This window comes from Sciurus carolinensis, unplaced genomic scaffold (genome assembly GCF_902686445.1).
Source record: "Sciurus carolinensis unplaced genomic scaffold, mSciCar1.2, whole genome shotgun sequence".
NCBI classification, from domain to species: Eukaryota; Metazoa; Chordata; class Mammalia; order Rodentia; family Sciuridae; genus Sciurus; species Sciurus carolinensis.
The window spans coordinates 852307-877076 of NW_025920154.1; the positions used below are offsets into that span (position 1 = coordinate 852307).

The window sequence follows — 24770 nt, forward strand, 5'->3', positions numbered from 1 at the left end:
GTTTTTTGAGATTGGCTTATCTCACTTAGCATGATATTCTCCAATTTCATCCATTTGCCTGCAAATGCCATAATTTTATCATTCTTTATGGCTGAGTAATATTCCATTGTATATATACCACAGTTTCTTTATCCATTCATCAATTGAAGGATATCTAGGTTGGTTCCACAATCTGGCTATTGTGAACTGAGCAGATATGAACATTGATGTGGCTATATCTCTGTAGTATGCTGATTTTAAGTCCTTTGGGTATAAGCCAAGGAGTGGGATAACTGGGTCAAATGGTGGTTCTATTCCAAGCTTTCTGACGAATCTCCACACTGCTTTCCAGAGTGGCTGCACTAATTTGCAACCCCACCAGCAATGTATGAGTGTACCTTTTTCCCCTCATCCTTGCCAACACCTATTGTTGCTTGTGTTCTTGATAATCGCCATTCTAATTGGGGTGAGATGGAATCTTAGGGTAGTTTTGATTTGCATTTCTCTTATTACTAGAGATGTTGAACATTTTTTCATATATCTGTTGACTGTTTGTAGATCTTCTGTGAAGTGTCTGTTCATTTCCTTAGCCCATTTGTTGATTGGTTTATTTGTATTCTTGTTGTAGAGTTTTTTGAGGAAAATTTTTATGAGCTTATTAACTAAGGATGTTATAGAAGCTAATTTATTCTGAGCTACACATTATTTTATACATTGAGCATTTCTTAAAATTATGAAACTTATGACTTTGTAAATTAACTACAGTTGATAAATTTTTTTCTCTTTTAAACATTCAAACCTTGAACTCTACTCTCACCACTGCAAAAAAAAGAAATATAGAAATATTTTGAAACCCAAGCCCTTAACACAATTATGTAAAAATATTTCTTTAAAAATTATCAGTATAATGTTTTCATTTAAATAATGATAAATATAGAACAATGATAAACTGGAATTTCTATTTGTTGCAAATAACTAGAAAGACTGAAAAATTGCCCCACTAAAAAGAAAATTTTCTTGAAATATTACGTAGTTTGTATTATAACTTATAGTTCATTATTTAATATATGAACAAAACAACTATTTCCATATAAATTAGAGTTTCTAGTTAAATACTTTATAAACTAGTATGTGAGTGATTGTCCTCAAATGCCAATGAGAGTTAGAGTGATTTCAGAAGAGGATGGATGTATCCTGGTTTGAATATCTTTCATGCTCTGGCAGCAAGTTTGTAATAAAAAGAATGATTGTTATGATACTGTAATTATCCACAACAAGCCTAGAGTTGGTGTCACTATGAAAAATTCTTCCTTAGTAGATACTCTAAGCAGGGATAATCTAAAAGATAGGAAACCAGAGTTACAAAGAACACTGCATGTTGCCAGTGACAAATTATATTTGTAAAAGTGAGGAGCAGAATCATTGAAAATTGAGAATTAGCAGTAAATGAAAGGCTTCATCAGTGTACTTCTGAGTCAATATTCAAAAAAACAATATTTATGTTAGGTGTGTGCTGAGTTTTTTTAATTTTCAGAATAAGTACTACTTTGCATATTCATTTGGTCTTTAGTCTTTCATTGTCATACTTTCTTATACCATATAATTTTAATATTGTATAGCATTTTAATGAAAAAGTTGTATAATATAATTTGACATGAGACACTAATGCATTGTCCTTTGTTATATCTGAAGTTTGCAACATTTTCATTAGTTCCTACAGAAGTTTGTAAATTGCTTGATCCTCTTATACCCTCAAAAATATAATCAATAAAACAGGTAGGACAAGTGGTAGTCATAGTAATTAAAAAGTAAAGAAAATTGTAAGTATTGGTACAACTAAATCAAGTGTATAATATATACCATAATTATCAGTTAATACATTACCATTAGAGATAAGAGTGTTTAACAATTTTAAATAAATCACTTTGTTTAAAGGTTTATTTTCAGTTCTTTATGGCTTTCATTAAGCCAGACATTTTTCACCCTGAGGTTGAGAGTGTAAATAAAAACAAATATATTTAATATAATCTTGTAGTAAATAAAGTATTTATGTGGAAAGAAGAACTTGAAAGCAGAGTAAAACTGATATATTTACTACTACTGTACCCATAAAGAAGTAACTATCTTCATGTGATTCCCTTAGGATTCTGAAAGCCCCATGCTAAAGGAAAATCATAACAACATCCTATTTTTTGTAATCAGCACATTTTAAAGGGAATTAGTATTATAAGAAAAACATGAAAATTTTGATGAACACATTTTCTTCCTTTCTTCAGTTACTAATAATGTTCATAGTCCAAGAAACTTTTATTTTATGATCTTAAATATTCATCAATTATTTTATAAATATACCAAACAGCACATAGCTTAAACACATCGACTTATCTTTGACCTTAACATGCCATCTGCAGGTACTTTTTTTCTTTTTTTCCTCAAAAAAGCAAAATAATAAATTTATAACAATAACTTAGAACATATTGTTAAAAATCTGAAGACTTTAAATATTTAAAGAATATTAATACAAACAGTATCATCAAAATAACTGACATCTTAACCTTGTTAAAAGGTTGTAATTCAAATCTTGGGTTTCTAATGTAAGCACCAGGGTTCCTTAATTAATGTAAACATAATTTTTAGTAACAACATCCATGCTGTTTGGGTTCCAGGAGTGATATATGTGAGTTCCAGTACATGGACACCCAGTCACAGTGATTGTTGTAATGATTGTTAGCTCTTGCATCACTAAAGTCTTGGACTGTTAGTCAGTTTTGCATCATGCTGTGAAAAAATGCCTGACAAGAACAATTTAGCAGAAGCAGCTTGTTTTGGCTCAGTCCCTAGTCAGCTGACTCCATTGCTCTGGGCTTGAAGTAAGGCAGAACCTCTGGCAGAGGGTGTGGCACAGGAATGTTGCTCAGCTTATGGCAGCCAGCAAGCAGATGAGGGGTTTTGATGGGGCCAAGGACAGATACTGCCCAAGACCAGACCCACCAGTAATTAATCTACTGATGATGTCAGAGCCCTAATCATTGTCTGAAAGCCCCACTTTTGAACCTTACTGTATTAGGGATCATGAGCTTTTAGGAAGACATTCTAGATTCAAACCATAAGACAGACCCAGGGCAGTATTGAGGCAAGAGCATGCCTAGGTACATATCCTGCCTATTATACATCAGCCCCCAGAGAGCAATGAGTTAAACCTTTCAGAATTTGGTTCTGCATCTATATAAACAAACTCAATCACTAGAAAATAGTCCAGAAAGACAGTCTTGTATGACCTTTAAAACTCTTTTATTGTAGCTATATCAGGAAATTCATACAGTATATTTATAAAATGAAATTAATAATCATGTTAACAACCACCAAGGTCAAGTCATTGCCAGAATATTGCCAGAAGCCCACCATGGGCCCACAGATTTCTTATAATCCACTTTCAGTTATATCGCATACAAGCCATTTATAAAATTTTGGAGGGTACCAGGGATTGAACTCAGGGGCACTAAAAACACTCTGACATAATAAAACACTCTGAATACTTTCTTCCACTCTCTGACCCAGAACTACAAGTCCTCTGAAAAACAACATAAATGAAAATAGTGACTTTGAGACCTAAGTTTGACATAATTTTTTGGAAACTTTCTTTTATAAAAACCTATAAGACCATCCTTAGAATGTAAAAAAAGATTATCTCTGATACACCCACATTCTTAATAATTTAGTAGATGTGAAAACTATCCCAAATAAAGATTTTAAAAAGTCACTTTAAAAATAACTTTGGTTATTCCCATTCCACATATGCCATAAAAAATTCAAATTGTGGATTTGAAAAAATATATATTATCTATAAAAACACTACCATTCAAACTTCAAACTAAATATTACCCAAAGTGACACAAAAGTTCTAAATTTTAAGGAAACTTAAAGCTACCTCTTATTTTTGTATAATAAAATCAGAATAAAACTGATCTCATTGTGTTATTAGGAAATTTTTTCCAGAAACCCTTATCTGTTATGCCAGATAAATAGTCTGTTATTTTCAGTTGACACAACTGAAACAGACTCAATCATTTTGCTGGGTAAAAAAAAAAGAAAACTACAGGATAGCTATTATGTGTTACAACCAAGTATGACTCTGACAACAATGGGAATGGTCCCACAGTCTCTCTAATTTTGCTGTGTCCTTAAGGTCTCACTCTGAAACTGTCAGGACCCATCTAACTTTGGGACAATTTTATCTGTAGACACAGAAAATCGGTATCTTTTTATGTTGTTTTCTTGAAGTTTGTATCACTAGTCTGTAATAGATAACAATAGCTCTAGCAGTAGATGAAGCAAGAGGATAATTTTGTTTTGAAGAAACATCTATATTTTGAGGCAAACTTCTCAGTTAATCCCTGAAGAGGTGCCAACTCGGCCTGTCAATTCAGATTAAACTCCTGAACAAAGAAAGTAAAGTGCTTAAAGGAGGTGTTGAAGGTGGGCCTCCTCTTACAGCTACATCACAGAATCAAAGTGCTGATGACAAACAGTGGGCATAGATCCCTGAATAGACACTTTGGAATGATCCTTGCTACAGACATCAAGCTTTTGAGAAATGGAACACCAATCTTAGGAAGGAAAAAGAGGTTCATCATCCTGATGAAACTGATCCTTAACCCAAATCATCAAATAGTGCATTTTGGTACAGAACATTTGATTGGCTTTTAAAATATTAATACCATCTGTCCAATGCTATTCATATCTGAGACCTGCAGACATGACTGAAGATCTTGCTTCAGTGCAGAATTCTGTAATAGTTCCATATAACATGATATTCTGATTGAAGAATCCACAGTATTAACAGCAATTCATTCCTTGAGGTCTTCTCCCTCTGGCAACATGACAACCTGTCTCAGATTTCCACTCTCTAGAGTTGTTTCTGCATATTTTAAGAGTTCATAGTGGTGAGAATGTTCAAGGATATTCTTTGGCGTGAACGTTTTGGAAGAACTGCTACTGAAGAGGAAGATCATCTTCGGTCATTAGAAAGCAGGGGAGGGGCCGCTGGCTTCCACCCAGTCAGGATTCAGAATTGGCACTGAAACCGAGAGGAAAAGGACGGTCCTAGGTTCCCGGAAGGCGAAAGGCAGGCAGGAAAGAGGGTCTGTGAGTCCCGGTTTTAGTGACTACAGGTCCAAGTAAACTGTGGCATCTGCCAACTCCGCCCCAGCCACTTTTTGTATTTTATTTAGAGACAGGGTCTCACTGAGTTGCTTAATGCCTCAGTGTTGCTGAGGCTGGCTTTAAACTCACCATCCTCCTGCCTCAAGCCTCCTGACCCAAGTCGCTGGGATCACAGACGTGCACCATGGCACCTGGCTTATATATATATTTTTTTAAATGTGATATGGCATTTGAATACATGAATGTGCCACAATTTATATACCACTACCTGAATGTTGGCAATTTGGGTTGTTCCTACAAACTATATTAAGTTCTTATGAACTATGGTCTCATTTGTTCTCCTGATATTACTGTTGATTGACACCAAGTACCATTTTGTTTACAGCATTATAGCAGTACAATATACTATTTAAATATCTGAAAGGGCAAGTTATTCCTATAAATCTTAGAAACTTCTTAGCTATTCCATTTATTAATTTCTTTATTCTTTTATTATTTTGAAATATACTCAAATTTATATTAAAGTTGAAAATCCAAAAGTTTCCTTCTTTTATAATATGAGAGTAAGTACTACACAATGCCCCATTGCCTGTAAATATTTAGTGTATTTGGAGGAAGGTACTAGGTATTGAACCCAGGACCTTATACATGCTAGGGAGAATTCTAGGACCAACTACATATCCCAGCCTTTTTAAATTTTATTTTGAAACAGGGTCTAGCTCTTTCCCAGACTGGTTTGGAACTTAGGATCCTCCTGCCTCACCTTCCAAGTAGCTGGGAATTATAGGTGTGCCCTACATAGATAACTATATCTATGTAGGTATACACAGCAGTGAAGTAGAGGTGTGTGCCATTGTACCTCATGGAATATGGCTTCTTTATTTAACATTATTTTGAAATTCATCTGTATTCTGATGTGCATTAATAGTTCATCACTTTATTGCTGAGTAGTATTTTATTGTATGTCACAGTTTATCCATTTGTGGATAAACTTTTGGGTTGTCAGTTTTTGGATATTGCAAATAAAACTGCTGTGGACATTCATATAAAGTCTTTGTGTGAAATATGCTTTATTACCTTGAACAAATACGTAGGAGTAGAATGACTCAATCAGCTGTTTAACTTTTTATGCAACTGTCACATTGTTTTGCAAAGTGGTTGTACAGTCTGTGTTCCCACTAGCAGTGGATGAGAGCTCCAATGCCTCCAGTTCTCAGCAATACTTGGTATGGTCATCAGCCCTTTTCATTTCTGCCTTCATAACAGGTGTGCAGGGATACCTCATAGTGATTTTAATTTGCATTTCCCTAATAACTGATGACATTGTGTACATTTCTATGTGCTTATTTGGCATTAAGAATGCTTATTTGGCATTCTAACATCTTTTTTGGTAAATGATCTGTTCAAATCTTTACCATTTCTATTTGGTTGTGTTCTTGCCATTGAGTTTTAAGTTATTTATATACTGTGGATATGCCTTCTTTATCATATATGTGCTTCACAAATATTTTCTTCTTTTCTTTGTTTTCTCTGTGGTACTGTGGATTGAACTAGACAGTTCTCTCTCACTAAGCAACATGCCCCCAAAATTGCCTTCTCATGTTTTATTTTGAGATAGGATCTCACAAACTTACTCAGGCTGGTCTTGAACTTGTCATCCTCTTGCCTCAGACTCCTGAGTGTGTACCACCATGCCCAGCATTTCCAAATATTTTCTACCAGTCTATGGACTGGCATTCCATTCTTTTAACAGTGTCTTTTGAAAGAGCAGAAGTTTTACTTTTTTAATAAAGTACAAGTTTTATCTAACTCAAGTTAGTGGAGGTTTTCTCCTAGAAATTTTGTAGTCTTTGTGCCATTTATTTAAATGACTCTCCTTTCCAATGAATTGCCTCTGCAGTTTTACAGAAAATTTGTCCTTTATACATCAGGGTATTTCTAGGTTTCCTTGTCCTGTTCACTTATTTGTGTTTGCAACAAATAGCTAATGATGAGTCTTAAATAATGTTTAGCCTTCTAATTCTGTTCTTTATTTTCTAAGTTGTTTTGGATATTCTAAGTTCTTTGTATACTGTTTAAAATTTTGAATGTGCATGTCAATTTCTACCAAAATGTCCAGTAGAGTTTTCTTTGAGATTGATTCAATGTGGTAAGAACTGACACCTTAAAAATACTGTGTCTTTACCTATAAAAAAGTATATATGCATATGTGTTATATATCTATAAATAAGTATATTTTTCCAAAGTCATCTTTAATTTTAGTAGTATTGTGCAGTTTTTCAATCTGTGTGTCTTTCACATTTTTTATCAGATTTGTTTCTGACTTTAATATATTTTAATGGCAATGTAATGGTATTGGTTTTTTTTAACAACAAACTGATTTTCAGTGATTTTTGTTAGTGTATAGAATACAGCTGACTTTTTGTATATTATATTCTGTACTTTATTAAACTTTCTTATGATTTCTAGTAGCATTTTTGCAGATTCATTTGAGTTTTTCTTGATAGATGATCTCATCACCTGCAAACAGAGTTTTACATCTTCCATTTCAATCTGGATGCTTTTCTTTCTTTTTATTGACTTATTTCTCTGGCTAGAACCTCTGGTGCTATGTGGCATAGAAGCAGTAAGAGCAGGCATCCTTTTCTTTTTTCCTTATATTAAGGAAAAGTTCTTAGTCTTTCATATTAAGTGTATTGTTTTCAATAGACTATTCAGACACTCTCAGGTTGAAGAAGTGCCATTCTATTCCTAGTTTTCTGAGAATTTTTATCAAGAATCTCCCTCTATTTGTACATGTATGTACAGATTTTTAAAGCATATATTTCTGAATATATTAAAACTTGAAATTGAATTAAGCTTTTGGGACAAAGATAAATTCACACACAAATTTATATACAACTACATTTATTTTTATACCTATTAATATTCAAAACCATTAATTCATACTTCAGTTCCACAAAGTCAAATTCTCTACCCTTCCTTACATATAATTGCCTTATGTAGTAGTGGGAACCTGGGGTCTGTTATCCTTAATATATTCATTGGATGGCTTCTTGTGTGTGCCTGTTCTCCCATCCCTACCACCATCCCACAGCCCCTGCAGATGCCTCCATATCATACTTGGGTTTTGATAGTCACTGTTCTGCTAGTGCCTGCCCTGATATTAATGTTCTTCCTACTCTGCTTGGCTGTCAGTGACCTGGTCTGGCTGCCCTTCTGCATTGACAGTCATTTCACCCCAGTCATGCTCTGACAACAGGTGCTGAAGTATCCCCTTCCACATGGAAGCACTTCCCACTTGTTCATGCACTGATATCCCATGTGGATGACTTCCTCACCTCTTCTGCCTTGTGATACTCATGTTAGACTGCACCCTGGGAGACCCCTCTTTACCCTACTTAGATGCTGACTGAATCAATGCAAAGCCTGCCATTCCACTTGGTTATCCTTCCCACCTTCTGGATTTGGCATTTTGACATAGAGTTTTTAAAATTACATCAGGAGGGAATGACATATTGACAGATCTAGTTCCCCACCAGAGAATGTCTCTATGTTTCCCAGGTTAGCCTTGAACTCATCTCTTCTAGTATTAGTCTTCTGTGTAGCTGGGATAACAAGGTTGTACCACTTCACCCTGATCCTTAACTCTATTTTTATAAGGTTCAGCTCCGTCATTGTAGAAATGTCTCTCATAAGGCAAGTGTGGCCATAATTAAGTTCAACTACTACAATTATTAAGATCAAAGCTTAGTCTAGTGTTGAGAGACCCAGAGATATTCTCTTAATGAAGGCAATGAAAAATACATTAGTGAGGCAGAGAACCTGTATCCTTGCAAATTCCTGTGGTTGCTCTTCTTTCTAGGCAAGGTATGACTATAGAAGATGCTACCACTGAATTGGGTTCCCTGATTTCAAAGGAATCAGTGGGATTCTGAAGCACAGGGAGTCAAGTGGCAGTACTTAGCTGCTGAAGAAGTGAAGTCTACCATAAAGAGTAGGAAAGTCATGCTAGTATTCAGAATATTTTGACTGGCAGACATCTTTGCCAGTGCATAGTTGGTTATGATGTCCTCTAAACCAAATGTATGAACATTCCTAAGGAAGGCCTGATGTGTAAATTATAGGAAGAACACTCTGGTAGTTGAAAACTTGATCCAAGTTTCCACAAAGGAGAGTAAGAGTCTTTTACTGGGTTTTAGACATAAGTAAATTCACAGACACAGAACCAGTTATACTAAAGAGTAGGCCAGGTGTCCTTGAGGAAGGACTCACACCAAAGTACACATCATAAAACTTCCTTCAAGACTTCTCCAAATGGTCCTGGGTTGATTTACTAAAAGTCCTGTATGCTGTGAAAAGGAAGTACCCAGACCCTTTGAGGATTACTAGATACTAGCTCTGAATGGACACTAAACCCAGAAAGACCCAAAGTACAACTGTGGCCCAAAAGTCAAAGAGATCTTATAATATTCAGATAAACATATATTTAATATAATCAGAACTATGTTAGAATAAACTGGTCCAGAAATTTACCTAGTGGTTATTTCCCTAACCACTGAAGGAGTTATTGGAATAGACACAACTGACAACTAACAAATCCTGACATCTGCTCTCTGACTCATAGGTGGTGGCCATTATTTTAGGAAGGGCTAGGTAGAAGCCTCTAAAACTTTCATTCCTACCAAAGAGTAAATCATAATTACTTATTTACCCCTAGTGGGACAGCAAAAATTAATGCTGACACCAAAGATCTGAAAGAAATACAGGTGACAATATCATGTGCCCTCATCAATCTCTGGATTTCTGAGCTTGGTCTATTCAAGTCACATGCATCTTAGAAAGCAAATGAGATGTACTATAACATTGATGAGATGGTGACTAAAATTCCACATACTTTCCCAGATGAAGTGTCTTTCCTGGAGAAAATCAGCATGACCCTTTCACATGCTTTGCAGTTACCTACCACACTTTTCCCCTTACCGATATGTAAAGACTACCAGAAACAGTTTGCTCTTACTTGTCAGGGTTAACACTATACTTTCATATCCTTGCAATAGTTTCTGCTCTCTGCCACATTTATTCTGAAGAGATTTTGATTACCTTGATATTTCAAAAAACATGCAGGGGGCCCCCACATTGATGACATTATAGTAAATGGACATGAAGTTCATAGAGTATCAGGTATTTTAGATACTAAGATATAGGTGGAACAGAAGATGGGAGGGAGATAAGCCCCATAAAGCTCAAGGGTCTGCCACATCAATGAAGTTTCTCAGTGTTCAATGGTCCTTTATCCAACGTGAAAGTAAAGTGCTTGCTCCTTGGACCACCTATATTGGAAAAAAAGGAAAAATTCCTGGTCAGTTCTTTTCTTTGTGGAGCAACATACATCACATTTGAATGTGCTACTTGGACCCATCTATAAAGTCACCTGTAAAGCTGCTAGTATCAAGTAACAATGAAAAATAGAAATGAACTGTAGCATAAGACACTGCATTGCTGGAGTATTATTACTCATCAAGTCTGGTGACACTTAAAATATCTATGTAAAATAGGAACATTGCATGGAGTCTATTGAAAGCACCAACTGGATAATCACAGTGCCAACCAAACTGAGGTCCTCAAATGCCAGGTAAATGCTCTTCCACTAAGCCACACCCCAGCTCCCCGCTTTATTCCCAAAGGCATAGAGAGGTTAGCCCTTTTAAAATTTTATTCTGAGACAGGATCTCTTTAAGTTGCCCAGACTGGTCTTGAGCCTACAATCCTGCCTGTCTCCCAAGTGACTGAGATTACAAGCATATACCACAATGCTTGGATGAATGAGGAAAATCTATGCCTTTTTATGGATATGACTATTTCCCTTTGGAAAAATATTTTCTGTGGGTGAACATGTGAACTGAATTCATCACGAACTAGATTTTACTTACCCAGTCAGAAGGCTCTGTGAGTGCAACAGCAGTCTATAATCAAACAGAAATGGCATGTTAGGGGCTTGGCTTGGGTAGGTTCAGAAGGTGCAAGCTAGTTTCCATGTGAGTGAAAGTAAATTGCTTGATTCTGAAAGTGCTTGCCCTTCTCCCTCCTTTGGTGAATGGTATTTTGTAGATATTCCTTATGACAATAGATTAAATCCTTTTCTGTTGACGCATATGATACCAGAAGCCAAGAATTTTATGAAGAAAAGAGGAGGATAAATTTGATTATGGTGTAGGAGACTAAAAGTTAAAGAGTGGACCCTATCAATTCAGCCTCTGCTAAGGGTCTAGTAACATGATGGCGTCATGGAAGAAGCATGTCCTGCCTCTGTTATAATGAATGACTGAAATAGAGCAGGGACCCTGATTATATAACAATAATATTAGGTCAGTAACTCACTTGTCCAGCTACCAAATATGCCAAATTCTTACTAATCATATACTCTATAAGCATCCTAAACAAAGGGCCAACTTGGTCCTCTAAGACATTTTCTATCTTTATCCATATTCTCATGTTGAAGTTAAGTTCTTGGATTCTGGAGTCTGATGGATGGGGTTTGAATCTTGGCTCACTTTCTACCTTTGTGATCTGGGAAAGTCATTTAATCTCTCTGTGCCTATGTTTCCTTATCTGCAAAATGAATATTAGCATTTATTTTGGAGACTTAATTAAGATACCATATGTAAGTCCTTGCAACTGTCCTTGGCCCATAGCAAGCAATGAATAAACATTGTTATTATTATGATTTGACAATGCTTATTCTAAGTCTGCTCTCCAGCAAAACAAATCATTTTACATCCCCTTTCTTTCTCTAGCAAAACTGCAGAACACCTGCTAAAAACTGCTATGGAATGAGTTGTGTCTCCTTCTTTCCTGTTCATATGTTAAAGTTCTTACCCTCACTCCAAGTAAATATGTTTGGAAATAAGACCTTTAGGGAGATAACTGAAGTTAAATGAATTCATGAAGGTGGGACCCTAATCCACTGGACTGGTGACCTTATCAGAAGAGGAAGAAGCACCAGAAATCTGTCTCTGAGTAGCAAACAGAAGAAAGACTTCTCCTTACTGCGAGGACCTGCAAGAAGATGACCATCTACATGCCAGAAAAAGAGGCTTTGCAGACACCAGTTCTGGCTTATTGATCTTGAAATTTTAGCCTCCAAAAGAGGAAGAAATAAAATCTATTGTTTTAGCCAGGCAGTGTGCTGTATTTAGTTGTGGCAGCCCTAGGTGACTGATATAATAACATTATGAAATTTTATAATTTACATATTCAGTAAGAGAGACACTGCACTCCAAAAAACAAAAACAAAAATAAAAACCAGTCTCTGTGGTATTATCCCTGGCTACCATTTGCCTGTTGTGTGAAAGTCTACCATGGCAGGTCACAGCAGGGGAGTCACACACCCTTGCTAATGTTGTCCCCTGGACTCCCCTTGACTAAGTTTTTCCTACAAAACTTCCAAGGATATACTGTCTTTGAGGAGTTCACTCTTACTTCCTTGTGCTTTGGGGTCCATCATAGCATGGGTGAGACTAAGAATTGGTTGACTGATTCACTGACCAGTGACTAACATGTCCCTCAAGTCCCTTAAGAGCTCCAGAGTGGTACCTAGACTCTTGACCCTTTCCTAGTCTTAGGACACCCAAAGCTCTCCCTCTGGCTTCTTGTGTTCCCATTTCTTCTGCGTCCCTCCAGCACCCCCTACTCCAGAGCATTTTTACACCAAAGCTTGCTTTTCATAACCGTGTCTACAACAACCATTCACAAATGGAACCATCCTAACTGCAGGTATAGGACTACCAGGAAGATTAGGGTCCTGGGGAGGTGAGACCAGCGTTTGAAAAAACTCTTGGATGATAAAATCCGATTTGATTTCTATATATTTTGACTCTAAATGAACTGTATACATTTTTTATACAGGGAGGAGTGAAGTTCTGGGGAGTGATACTGACCAAATGATATTGCTATATTGTGTGCAAGTATGAATATGTAAAGACAAATTCCATCATTATGTATAACTGTAAAGTACCAATAAAAATGTGGGAAAAAATAATGTGGTCTGCAAATAGTAGCTTGAATATCTAAATTAGAATCAATGAGAAAATAATAGCATTACAAAACAGCTACCTTTCATCACATACCTGCTCATTTAGTATCTAACAATTCCTTCTGAAGCAGTTAACTTCAAAGACTGTTAGTAGTGAGAACACTGAGGTTTACAAGGCTCAAGATTGCCACACGTACAAGTCAGAGTCCTGCAGGCAGAGCCACTCTGACAGCTTATGTCCACTCAGTTTTCTCATCTTCAAGTGCGGATAACAAAACTTGACTTCATAATTATTCCTCAAGCATGTTTTCTTTATAAAAATAAATAAAATTATAAAGAATTTTGACAAGAAACACAAAGTCACATAAAGTCATAAATATGAATATGTGTTCACACACACAAGCACTTGGAATAAGATTTTTTTTATAAAACACTCCCAAACACAGACTGAGGTGTGATTCTCCACTTGGCAACCTAAGAGCTTACTGTCCCACCACAGACATGAAATAGCCCAATAGCCCATGTGATTCAGCTCATTTGAATTTTTGAATCTGCACTGGATGCTCAAGTACAAGCAAGTGCCTGAGTCTCCATGAATCTGCACAGGTCACAAAGACTGAACCCTGGAGAGTGGATACAACCTGACAGTCAACTTACTTCTTGGGGAGCTTCATTTATTCACCTTTTCCTCATTGTGTTCATCAGATACACCCACATGATATCCAAGCACCAACAAAATTCTCCAAAACCAAAGCAGAGATGAGCTGCATGTGCCTTCTTGAGACATCCAAGCCTAATGGCTGTGAAGGGGATAGTGATCAACCCTCAAAGCACAGTAGAAGTTGGTTGTTTTAAAGCCTAATGCATTTTTTTTTATTTTCAAGTTTTTACTTTTCAATAAGGGGTAAGACACTGAAAATTGAATTGGTGCACAAAGGAATAACAGGAAAGTCTCTCCCCAGCACCTTCTGTCTAGTGCCTTTCCCTTCCCCAGGGGCACCAACTGCTGCCAGTTCTTGTACATCCGCTGGGTGTCTGTGCACACTAAAGAAAAGTGTGCATGTGTGTGTGCACGTGTGCCATTAATGGTATTTCTGCCTTCCACACAAATGGGTGTATACAGAGGTATTTCTCTATAATTTTCTCTTTTGACTTTATAATACAGCTTTCATTTCACTATTGTTTCACATAACCTGTTTCTTAACCTCCCTGAAGTATTCCACAAGTTGGAAATGTCAAAATGTTTTTAACCTATTTTCTTTCACTGTCTTCTAGGCAATCTTCAGTCTTCAGCTATTATAAGCAATGCTCAATGAATGAACTCTGACACTGAATACATGTACCACATTCCACCTGTCTACCTGTGTATCTACCTATCCACCTATCAAGAAATCCAAGTATGTGGAGGTCTGTTATCCATCTGGACATACATATGCCATGAATGGATCCATGGACAGATTGATAGAGCAATAGATATCCAAATATGTTTTCTAAATAAAGGTTGTTTCATTTAAAAGGAAACTGTATGGATAAAGAAACTGTGGTAAATATACACAATGGAATATTTTTTAGCCATAAAGAATAATAAAATAATGCATTTGCAGATAAATGGATGGAATTGGAGAATATCATGCTAAGTGAAATAAACCAATCCCAAAAAACCAAAGGCCGAATGTTTTCCCCAATAAGTGGATCATGATACATAATGGGGGTGGGGGGATTAGGGGTAAGTGAAGAATGGAGGAACTTTAGATTATATAGATGAAAATGAGAGGGGGTAGGGGGAAGAGGTATGAAAGATGGTGGAATGAGACAGACATCATTACCCTATGTATATGTATGATTACATGAATGTACATTGTGTACAACCATAGAAATGAAAAGTTGTACTCCATTTGTGTACAGTGAATCAAAATGTAGTCTATAAAATTTTTTAAAAAATTAAATAAAAAATAAAAGGGACTGTAAATAGAAAAGAAGTGGGGATTAAAGTGGATTAGAAGGGGCTGGGGCTGGGGCTCAGTGGTAGAGCCCTTGGCATAGCATGCATGAGGCCTGGGTTCAATCCTCAGCACCACATAAAAATAAAATAAAGGTATTGCATCCACCTACAACTAAAAATATATATTTAGAAAAGGGGTTAGAAGCCATGAGTGGGGGAAAACAGAATCTAGCTGACTCCTAGACACCTGGTTTGTTCTGGGGCACCTGAAAGCAGAAGAGAAGGAAAATCAAAGAAGCCGGAGATGGAAAAGGATAAAAGAAATCAAAAGTTGGGAATATTTGTAATTTGCGAGCAAGTAGTCATCTGGGGAATGTGTTGGGGGACATCTGTTAGGACTCACAACGCAACTGTGCTTTTGAGTCCCTGCTGTGGATGCCTGCCTTGGACACCAGGTGCTAATGATGCCTCAATGCGGGTTCATCAGTGTAACAAAGGCACCTCTGTGGATGATGGGGCCCTACATGGCATGGGGGAATCCCTACTTTCCTCTCCACTTCTGCTGGGAATGTAAAGCTGCACTAAAAAAATTAAAGTCATAAAAATAATCATGGTGTTTGCCTCCATGACGGTGAGAGTTTCACAGGAAAGGCAAATATCAAATCACCTTGACAAGAAGATTGACTTGTAGTGAGAGCTATAAAAATTCCTTAAAATGCTCTAAGAATGGACAGGAAGTGGTGGGGAAATCCCTGCCAAGGAATTGACATTTGTGTATAAGCAGGGAAGAGGCTGTTTGAGTATTAAACAGCAAAAATTCTAGGGAAAGGAAAGAGAACAGACAAGGCAGCTAAAAGTGAACTCACTAGAAGGAAGAGGTCATAGGGACTGAAACACATGGAACAAGGCAAGAGAGGGTAAGGCACACAGACAGAAGGCCCTGCAGCTCCTCTGAGGATATGGGATTCAAGAGTAATGAGAATCCACTTAATGACTTTAGGCATCCCATGTGTGGATGCACATGTGTTCATGTGTGTAAAGGTGGGATTCCATGTGCAAAGTGTAGAGAGAGGGTGGCAGGACAAGTTGGGAGACTGCTGGTAGTCTGGATAACATTCAATGATGGTGTGCATGGGGGTGGTTGTGGAGGACAGGCTGGAGCTGCACTTGGAGGCACTAATGATGGGCTGGACACAGGGTTAAGACAAAGGAGGTTTCCAGGATGACTCCCGGTTCCTGACTGTGCACCCAGATAAGTTGTCAGGAGCACAGTTGCCAAAGAGGCTTCAGGTGATATTACTTTATGCTGCACTGAGGAGCATGTCACCTGAGGGCTAGGATGCACACCTCCTCCCCTCAAAGTAGGTGTCTAGGTTAAGGATCACCACTGTGTGATCACTTTGAGCACCTGTGTGGTAATTAAATCATGGTGTGATAAGAACACCCGAAGAGAGTTTGCTGGAGAAGAATAAAGGACGCAGGATGGAACATAAAGATTCACAACATTCAGGACTGGGAAGGCTGCTACCAGCAAGAAACCAAAAAGAAAAAAAAAGTTACAGAAGAGGGAGCTGAGGGAGGACTACCTGTCCTTTAGACAAAAATGATGCCTTGGCCTTACCTACTGTCTCTCTCCCTCTGCATGGCTCTTCTCCAATATCCTGTTTCCCTCATTTCTCCCTCTCCTGCCCCCATATATGTGCCAATTTCCAACAAATGATGCTGAAGAAAAGAAATACTTAGCCAGGAGAAAAATCAGCAGAGCAAGCACTCTCTGAGGTTTCTGTTTGCTTGCTTTACAGTATATCATAGAGGGATTAACAACTTTGTTCATTGAATCCTGAGAAGTGACATCTATCTGTTAACTTCCCAAGAAACATTCAACAAAAACATGTTGTTTGTTGTTTAAACACTATTATAATATTAATTTCCAAACCATGACTTATTTATTCATAAATTAAAATCTGGGATTTGTACAATATTATATCAACTGAACATGAAAACAGACACTAAAACTTGACCCACACCATCCACTTAGGGATATCTGGCTGCACACTCTAGTGATCTGTGCTATTCCCAAAGAAGCATCAGAACTCCTTAGTGCTATACCAGATGCAGGTGACCTTTCAGTTCTGAAGTTAGTCATCTGCCAAGATTTACATGGGAGAAAGTCATAGAAAAAGCATCACTTTTTTTTAACCTTAAATCATGCCTCCATCCAAAGCAAGGGACATGCTGGAATAATTTCCTGCTTACTTAATATTTGTCACTTCTCAGGAATCAATGAACAAAGTTGTTTATTCCTCCATGATATACTGTAAAGCCAGCAAACAGAAAGCCAGGTAGTGCTTGCTCTGCTGGACAGGTGGTGCTGAAGTCTTCATCAGAATGCTGTCACTGAGCCCCCACATCATGCCAGAAAATAGATACATTATTATCACCACTGAACAAGGAGAACAGAGACTAAGATCTATGAACTTGAGTCACTTCAGGAAAATTGCCTTAGTGGAGCAAGTCCTTGACCCCAGGCCCCCACTGGGCCAGAGACTGTTCTCTCATCTTCTCTGCACCCTATTTCATCTGTATACTGGAAATGGACACAGTGCAAATTTGGGAGAAGGAGGGGATTTATCCCTCTAATTTGATTTTTGAAGAAACAGGTAAAATGAGGTCATTACTAAACCATATAAATAAACATGTAACTATAAGAAACATCAGCAAAGAAATGTTAAGGATTAGCTAATGAAAAGGAGCGCTACCATGCACCCCATAGGGAGTGACACCAGAGTTCAAGCATCTAATGATTAATCAAACCATCCTCCAGTAGCTGTCAGAAATGAGAGTGAATTATTCACAGCTGGTAGGGCTCAGCATACTACATGCAAGTAGGGTTTCTACACTCCAGGGTTTAGTCTTTGCAATAGATGCCCTAGCTGTTAATCACTAAATGACAGGGATGTAGTTCAGAGTTAATGTTGTAAAAGATGGGGAAATCATGAGCATCTGTGAATTACTAAACTAACTGTATGAACCTTGTACTATGACCCAAGGAAAGGTAGGACATGCTAAATACAAAAGCCCAGTGTTGAGACACAATGCATTCCTCATACAGGCAAACCCTGTTGTATGTCATCTTTAATATGATATTATGTGATTTTTGCATATTCCTCCTCCTTTTAAGTGTAGAAAGTGGGTAGACCTGTAATCCCTGCTACCAGAGGCTGAGGCAAGAGGATAACTGAGAGAGTGGCATTTTAGGATTCAACCACTGTATTCAACACTTTGGGGGCGGGGGACACAACACTGAACACGTTCGTGATCCTGTGTGGATACTATTCAAGGATCTTGCTGGTGAGGATGGTACCCATCCCAGACCCAGTCCCCCCATCCAGGAAGTGGGTCAGTTGGAAATCTTGCAGCCAGTCCTAGCTCTCTGCCTCCTTCCTCACAACATCAAGCAGAGTCCATGAGCTCCACGCCTTTTAGGGTAGTGGCACTTGGCCCAGCTGTTCTCAACACCACTCTGACCAAAGACGAAATTATGTGGCCTGAAGATCTGCCCAAAGAGGCATGAGCAGACCGAGTCCATGGTGGTGGGCTCCAGGTCCATGAGCACAGGGTGGGGTATGTAATTGCCATCGGTGGCCTTGAAGTACAGCTGGATGCACTCCAACTGCAGATCACTGTCACTGTGGTACATACTGGTAGGATTGATGCCATCCTTGTCTCTGATCAACTCCCAGAATTTGACACCTATCTTGTTGCCGCACTCCCCAGCCTGCAGGTGCATGATCTCCCCCATGGCGGTGGCTGCACGGGAAATAAGTTGAACTGAAGTGCGAAAAAGCAGATGCACAGTGTGTCTTGAATAAGACTTTATGTGTTGATAAAATTTGCTTATTCACACATTCTCCTTTTCTTACTGTTTTTTTGGCGGAGTTCTCTCTCTTTTTTTTTTTTTTTTTTTTTTTTTTGGAACAGGGGATCGAACCCAAGCAAGGCTTGATGAATTCCAGGCAAGGGTTTTACCACTAAGCTAAATCACAGCCCATTCATTCATATGTTGATTAACTGGTATGAATGAATCTACTATAAATATTCAAAAAACCCTGACCAATAGTGTTAGTATGTTTCCACGCACTAGTTAGCATAAATTTGGACCAGTAGCATTAGTACGCTTCCACGCACTAAATAGCATAAATTTGGACCAATATCATTGGTTCTTCTTTCGAACCCTAATTAGCATAATTATGGAACCAATAGCAGTGATCCAAGGGCTATATAAATCCTTAGCCTAACTTTCTGACGGAGTAAAGGTGTTACTTTTGGCGTCTGGTGTTGTGGTGCAGCGCTGGCATTCTGCTTCCTGGTTTGCTGCAGAGTTAGTTTTTCCAGTTAGGGGAAAAAAGAAACGGATGGTGAGCTGCTGAGGTCTGCTGCCACACTTGAAGGCATTAGGAGCTGCAGGACGGCACAACTATAAAAGCCTGCAGCTTCCTTGGACACCACCCCCCCACCCAGCCTGCTGAAACAGCAAACCTAGTTGCTTCGCAGAACTCCAAACAGAAGTATTGTTATCTAACGATAATTTGAAGCTTTTTGAATGTCTCAGTTGTAATTCCTGTTAGGTAATATCGTAGTTCTTAATATTTTTTGCCCAAATCAATAGGTCTGACAGTGTTTTCTGACACTCTACACCTAATAATCTGTCAGTGTTGAAGAGTTTGCGTTCTAATTCTCTTTAGTGGCCAGTGACCTCTGTGATTTCCACTCAGGGACTCTCCTGCTGGAAGCTGATATGGAATGAATCTTGTGACAGCTCATACGTAGGGTCTGGAAACCAAGGGCCTAGATACCAAGAACTGAGCAGCCATTGAGTGTGTTACCAGGGTCCCTGAGCTTGTTTCCTGTCTGGTCGTGCATTCCTGACATGTCTCCTGTGCCAGGCATGAAGAACTGGCAGTACAGGCTGTCCTCAGGAGGTGAAGGTGACAGCACATGAGATCAGGCTGAGAGTAGAGAGGGTGGAGACAAAATTGGGGAAGATGTTTTACTGTAAAAATTATGCTATAATTTTATTTTTAGTATCACTGGCAGATTAGGTAGTACTGTTTTTTCATGAGGTAGAGACAGTAACTATTATTTCTTTAAAAAATTAAGTTTTATATTCTATATCTAATAAACATTATAGAAAACATTCAAAAGAGGATACTGTGATGTGGAGAGGGAGAAATTTAATTTACAGTCCACCATTCAGATACACTTCTGTGTGTGCGCACTGCAACTAACAGCATATTTGTATTATGTTAATACAAAGTAGGGTCAACTACATACTGTGTGGGGTCTAATTTTTTTCAATAAAACCATGTGCTACTACATTCCTTTTTAGTAGAATTATTACCATAATTGAACATTTCATTACAAAGATATCTGATGATCAATTGACCCCCCCCCTCCTAATGTTTGAGTATTTAGCATCTTTTTTTCCTGGTAAAACGAATATTTTTATCTTTAAATATTTCTGCATATTGCTGACTACTCCCTTTTTAAAACTTGAACTGTTGGGTCAAACAGTGTGAAGATGCTAAGGGCCCCTGGTCCTGGGAGCTCCCAGAGGGAGCTGCATAACTCTCTTTTGAGAGCCAACCATGTATGTGGCATGCTTTGTGCCAGGAGCAAGGTCCAGGACATGCCTGCCCTGATCATACCCAAGCACTATTAACTGTGTTTCTGTGCTGCATGGTGTTATTGATTACATGTAGATTGCTGAGCACCTCTGTGTTCCATGCCACAATACACATTTTATATGCATCATCTCAGATCCTCACAGGAATTCCTCTGAATGGTAGATAATGCAGTTGAGGAAATGCACATAAAAATGTCAAGTGAATATTAGTATCAGGAAGTTGTGGGGAGCCACCTCAGATTTATTAAAATTCTCATTTTGTGTCGAAGGACTAAATCCAGTAAGTCCAAAGTCTATTTACCTCTTTCATTAATAAATTTTGAAGACCTGTCTGCTTGCATCAGGAGCTAACTGAAATAACTTACTCTCTTATGCTCTTTGAAATCCAGTTTTTTCTCAAAAATATTAATTTATTAAAATGTTGATGATTAAGACTTGCATAGGAAACACTGATTTGATGGAACACCAAAACACTTAAATGTCACTTTTGCTTATTTAAAACTTCAAGCTGCTTGAGAGTTAAGTGGATGCTGTGGTTTGTGAAATGTGTAATGGGCTGAATTTTCTTTCAGAAGAAAGTGGTCTTTATTAGATTTGATGAACTTGATTTTGGTCCCAACTGTGGTATAGCCAACACTGTATCCTTTATAGGTATAGAGATAATAGGGGATGTTCTCTTTCAAGCGAGAAGGGCCTGGCAAACATAGAAAATTCAATGTCTCTATGGTTCAGTGGATAACAGTAGAGACAGTCTTTGCATATTGCCTAGTTAAAGAAAGAACATTCTTTTATCATTTGCTTTATTAGAATCATTCAACAATAGAACGAGTTAGTAGCTGGTTTCCTTTCCCTTCTTTTTCCTTTTTCCTCCCTCCCTCCCTCCTTTCTTTTCTTTTTAAAAATTTTTTGGCAGGGGTTGACTCTGGATTCTCATGCAGGTGAAGCAAGTGTTTTTACCACAGAACTACATCCCAACCCCATATTTCCTTATTGAAACAAGCATAAAACATCTCTGTTATGTAATAAGAAAGGGGAAGGTTGTTTCCCAGGTGGTGGGATTTTTTTTCCCTGTCACAGGGTTGGCATTGACTTTTGCAGCCTGCCCCCTAGTGTTGGGGAGAAAGTGGGTTACATTTTTTTTTTTTTTTTAAGACATTCTAGTCTTATAACAAATGGTTAGGGATCTTTTAAAAGATTGGAAATTAAGGAACATCTCCCTCCACAGCAGATAGTGTGAGGGGTTTATGAATAACTGTTGGCAGGTGAATATGGAGAGGTGGAGCTAGCAGGCAAAAGGGATTTTGTGCTTGCTTTATCCTGTTGCATTGTGTGTGGTATGTTCTGTCTTTCAGAATGTGTCCACATGGAAGTTCTGGGCAGGTGGATGTGTTGGAGCATACAGAATGGGCAGTTGCTTCATTTGAAGAGACTCTAAATGACATGGTCCTTCAAACCTCTCTCCAAACATCTCCCTTGAACTGTCCAGAATCTTATTTTTGTTGTCATTGTCTCTCTCTTCTGATACTTTGGTACAGTTTTGGTAGCACAATGAAAAGAAATAGCTTTGTTCTTTTTGGAGGATATCAGTGTATGTTTAAGTTGTTGGGTACCTGCAGTGCAGACAGAGACAAGCTCTGCTTTGAGGTGTAGGGGCATTTTCTTATTGATGGTTCAGGAGTGGCAACATTTTCCAGCACCTAAATGGTGTTTCTTCATGTCATTGTAATAAGCACTCTGTACAGCATAGTGGTACGTGAGAAGGTGTTACTGAGCAATGCATAGCAGAACACCTGTGCTAGTCAACTTTGTGTCTCTGTGACCAAAATACCTGAAAAGAATGATTTAAAGGGGGGGGGAGTTTATTTAGCTGACAGTTTCAGAGATTTAATCCATGGTCAACTGACGGCATAGCTCTTGGCGGGAGGTGAGGCAAAACCTGAGGGTGAAGAGGACAGGTGTGGTGGAGGAGCAGTACTCCATTCATGGCAGCCAGAAAGGACAAGAAGAAAGGGACAAGGAGACAAGCTCTGATCACCAAGGGCATGCATGCCCCTGGTGACCCACTTCCTCAAGCCATGCCTCACCTGTCTACAGTTTTTACTCAGTACACTAGGTTCTTTTAAATTATCAATCCATTCAATGGATTAATCTACTAATCAGGCTAAAATTCTCAGAATCTCTTCATTTTATCACTGACCAGTCTTTTGTGTCTCCCTCATGAACTTAGGGAGGACACCTCATATCCAAACCATAACAGCAAGTCTAGATTATTTCCTAAAACAGAAATGTATTTCTCAGTTCTGGGAGCTGGAAAGCCCAAGATCAAAGCATTGACTGGTGAGGACATTCACTCTCTACTCATGCGGTAGAAAGCAGGTCAGAGGAGCCTGAGCTTTGGGTGAAGCCTTAGTACCATTTGTAAGGGAGGAACTCATGGCCTCTGCACCTCTGAGGACTTAACCTTCAGGATGGCAATGCCTGAACTTCAGAGTGGTGCATTCCAACCACAATCCTGTGGTAAGGTCTGAAGTCAACTTTTCAACCCCTGAGAAAGACCTGTGACATCCCAGATTTACTCTTGGAGGTGTACTAGCTGGAGGCATGATTGGTCAATTAAAATGGAATCTGGGGATCCAAGACGGCAGACTAGAGGGGTGACTGCATCTCCCGTTACTCCAGAACCCAGGATTCAAGAAGGGGAGGTATTGAGAGACTCTGACCAACATAGAGCCATGGGTTGAGTGTCTCCCACCGGGTGAAGCTTGGCCCTGGTGGCAGGCCCGGACAGGGGCAGCTTCTCGGAGCAGGGCAGGGCAGCTAGTCTTCCCCAAGCAGCCGTGCTTTCTCTGGCGGCAGACTCGATCCACAGTCAGCTTCTAGGAGGAGGCCCGCCTGGTGAGAGCTTGTCTGCACAGAGCCAACCCCAAGCCCCGAACTCAGCAGCAGGCCCCGGGCCTGTAGGTGGCTTCTTGGAGCAGGGCAGGGCAGCCAGAGACTTCCCCTAGCAGCCCTGCTCCCTCCAGCGGCAGGCTCCACCCACAGCCAGCTTCTTGGAGCAGGCCACCCAGTGAGAGCTTTTCCGCACAGAGCCAATCCCAAGCCCTGAACCAAGCCGCGGGCCCTGGCCCATAGGTGGCTTCTGGGACCAAGGCAGGACAGGGAGAGACTTTCCCCTAGCAGCTTGGCTCCCCAAGGCGGGGGCAGGCCCTGTCTATAGCCAGCTTCTAGGAGCAGGACAGCCCAGTGAGAGGATTTTCACACAGAACCAGCCCCCAGCTCTGGACCAAGTAGCGGGCTAGGGACAGCTTTCTTTGGAAGCACTGCATTATCAAGTTCCTCCAAGACTTCAGGCTACTGAAAGCTGGGAGGTGATATACTGGAAATCTACAGGAACACTATAAGCCAATAGAGGAAATCTGCAATATCTCAGAATCCCACTGATATCTGACCAATATGAGAAAACAAGGGAAGAAAATGTCCCAAACAAACCTAGATACTATATCAATAAAACCCAATGACAGCACAGCAGAAGAAATGTCAGAAACGGAGTTCAGAATGTACATAATTAAAACAATCAGGGAAGCAAACAAGGAGATGAAAGAGCAAATGCAGGATTTAAGGAAGAGATGAAAGAGCAAATGCAGGCATTAAATGATCGCACCAATCAACAGTTAAAAGAGCAAATACAGGAAGCAAAAAATCATTTCAATAAAGAGTAGAGAAACTGAAAAAAAAAAAAAACAGAAATCCTTGAAATGAAGGAAACAATAAACCAAATTAAAAACTCCATAGAAAGCATAACCAATAGGATAGAACACCTGGAAGACAGAAACTCAGACATTGAAGACGAAATATTTAATCTTGAAAACAAAGTCCACCAAACAGAGAAGATGTAAGAAATCATGAACAGAATTTACAAGAATTATGGGATATCATGAAAGGCCAAATTTAAGAATTATTGGGAT

The 24770-nt window shown here is 38.8% G+C and overlaps 2 pseudogenes; both read right to left on the reverse strand.

Moving 5' to 3' along the window:
- Positions 1–4587: 4587 nt before the first annotated feature.
- LOC124974554 (MOB kinase activator 1A-like) lies at positions 4588–4991 on the reverse strand (annotated as a pseudogene).
- Positions 4992–18295: 13304 nt separating this feature from the next.
- LOC124974566 (tubulin beta-4A chain-like) lies at positions 18296–18921 on the reverse strand (annotated as a pseudogene).
- Positions 18922–24770: the final 5849 nt, after the last annotated feature.